We start from the raw sequence: 3,078 nt of genomic DNA, 5'->3' as shown, positions 1-3,078 counted from the left end.
GGCCTTGAAAGGGAGAACATCTTTCTTAACACCCAAAGATAACACCTGTCATTAGGGAGATTGTTCTCCCTGAAATGTCTAAAGCCAGGGTCAATTCATGTGGCATACAGTCCAATTCCCACAGTTTTTTCTGTGTCCCAGAGGCTGATATTTTTCCATACACCTTTAAACTCCCTTGTTGTGCAACAGAAGTGCTCAGATATAGAGCAAACATCAGATTGTAAACTTTCTGTCCATTCTCAAAAGTTAAAATGCCCAAAAATGAGTGAACTGATCCTCAAGTGAAAGGCTTGTTATGGCAGTGTGCTGAGCAGCTGCTGGACAAGCCAAGGCAGCAGAAGGCAGAAAAGCTACAGCACAGCATGGTGCCCAAGAAACTAGAGCTGGAGATCAACCTAGGTAACCTGTTGGTTTGTGACAGCATCCCCCATGATGGTGCTGTGCAAGGCCGTTCCCTCACTGGAGGCAAAGCTGTGGGGACTGTCATGGTAAAACACTGAGCTTCTCTTCCACCAACTGTGGCAGCTACCAACGAGGTGCACAGAGTAGGCGGTGGAAGTGTGCTTGCAAGAGCATGACACAGGTCTGCCACACAAGAAGCCACTGCTCAGCAAAAGTCGGTCACTTACTGGCAGCACTTAATCATCTTAAGGGCAACCATTCCAAGAAAAGTACAAACCTCGTGTTGAATGAGGTGAATAGCCAGTGGGGACACACTTGTGGCTGCAAGTGCCTGAGATGACACTAAGGAGTGACTGATCTAATAGCCTGAGATCACTGACCCAATGAAAGACCAGTACTTCAAGGTGATTCAGGCCAAGGAATAATGCATGGCGAAGAACCAGCTGAATGATCAGTGAAACCTGGCCTGCATGCACAAGATGCAGATGCCAAGTTTGCTGGCATGCTCCCTACAAGACACCAGAGTAAGGAAGAGCGGGGCTCCATTATGCTCGTGTCCATGGTCTCCAGTGCTTTGTTGGGACACTTCCAGGATATCCTCCCCATGGAGAAAATGCTATGGGGCTCAGAGATGTAGAGGAAGTTTCTGCCTTTTTTAAGGACTTCACACCCCTAAGAAGAAATATTTGGATATATTTCCTGTTGTAAACAACAGGAATCTTCAGCTGGGATTATTGGGAGTCACCAATATCATTGAGGGAAGAGAAGCAGAAGGAGGCTGCCAAGAGTATGTAAATGAATCAGAAAGGCAAGAGAAAGGGGGCACGACCAGGAAGTGACAATGGACAAGGGAAAGGGTAGGCTGACATGTCAGGGAAAAAAAAGAAAATACGCTTAAGAGCCCAAAAGAATTTCAGGCTGCCTACTTTAGGTAGCAAGAAGAATGGAATGTGGCACCAAGGAGGGAAGAGGAGAAAGTAGTGTTATCCCCTGTGGAACTGTACTGAACTGTTGGAACTGAAAATATTGTAGGCTAGTTCAGTAATTGGCCACTTTTGTCAATGAGCTTGACATTGAAGGGACAGGTTTGCTTCCCCTCTAGTCAGTGCCAGACTATAAATTAAGGGAGGCACTGACTGGAAGTTGGTGTATTTTGAGAATGTAAGAATTATAGAATTAAAATGATCAGAACCAGGAAGATGTTAAAGCTTGCCCTATTATCTTGACTTTGTATACTAGGTGAAGGTTGAACAAATTTCTAGGTTACAGTAGATCTGTGTCTACATTTTTGCATTATTATTGTAAAAAAGCTTGCATATTGATTAAAGCAGGGAGAATGTGTGGAAATTACAAAGATGTAAAGGTATACAGGTACCTGTACTGCTTTTAGTTTTTACATACAGTAGAGGTTGTATGTGAAGACTATGACATGTGAAATATGGAGTGTGCTTTCAAAAACCAAACTTACAATGGTGGTAAAAAGGACCATTGTATTAGAAAAACTCAAAAATTCTTTTTGGCACTATCTATAATTAATGTATAGTGCATATTGATGTTTGTTCAGGTGATACATTTAGCCAATACTTTGGAACTACACTAAATAATGGTAATTAGTCTTGTTATTCAAGAAGATGTCATTTTGTTTGTAGTCTGTGGGTTTTGTTTAATGGGCTTGGAATCTAGATTTCATCAAATTCTGGACTGGAATTCACTATGCAGCTGTGCAAGACCGCTTGAAACTCACTTAGGATAAGTTCTGAGATTATCAGTGAACAGACACAAACAACAGATTCCATGTTTATTTCTTTCTTGGATGGTTTTCCCTGTTCCATTATCCAGTTTTAAAAATATTAATAAACTTATATTTGCATAAATAAAAAATAAGTTAAAGTCCCAAATCCTCTGGTGACAATCTCTCATGTCACCAGAAAACAAATGTAGACATCTCTGAGAAAAGTTCAACTGGCAATGACATTTGCGGCCCTGTAGCCTCATCAACTATCACTTCTCCAATATCTACAAATATTTATGAATCCCCAGGTTCAGACCAGAGATAGATGGGAGTTGGACCCTGATCATGTATTCATAATATAACTAAGACTAACAAAGATAGATAGGGAATGAAGAAGCCTCAAATTTACTAAAACCTCAATTATCATGTGTTTTTAAGATCCTGAGGGAGTCCCTTAGACACGGTCACCTGGAGCTTCTGCCTTACTGACAAGACCCTGCTGCCTAACCACACAGGTGTAAGAGTGGAAAAATCATCTAAATCCTTTCCAAGTTTATTTCTTTCCTTTTGGCTACTCACTTGAGTAGGTAGTATCACAATGAGAAGCCTCAATATAGGAAAGGGAGAGATGTTGTGGAAGTCAAAAGTTCAATGGATCTCTGAGATAGTTCAATGAATAGCCTTTATGGAGTACTTGAGGGCCTGGACAATGAAAAAAACAATAAGTTCTTGATTTTGGCTAGGTGCTAAACTGTGAGGATGAGAAACAAAGAGGAATTTCAAACATGAAATTATACAGATGAATTCCTTGATTTGTGTGGCACAAGGTAAGTCAGAGGCCAATGTACCCTTTCTTGGAAACTAATGAGTTTTTCATGCAACATGTAATGACCTTATCTTTGTTTACAATGTACCAGAACTCTGAAATCCTCGTTCACAATTTA

Source organism: Rattus norvegicus, chromosome Y, assembly GCF_036323735.1.
Source record: "Rattus norvegicus strain BN/NHsdMcwi chromosome Y, GRCr8, whole genome shotgun sequence".
In the NCBI taxonomy this organism is placed as follows: Eukaryota; Metazoa; Chordata; class Mammalia; order Rodentia; family Muridae; genus Rattus; species Rattus norvegicus.
The sequence above is the reverse complement of the archived record's forward strand: the minus strand, read 5'-3'. Positions refer to the sequence as shown.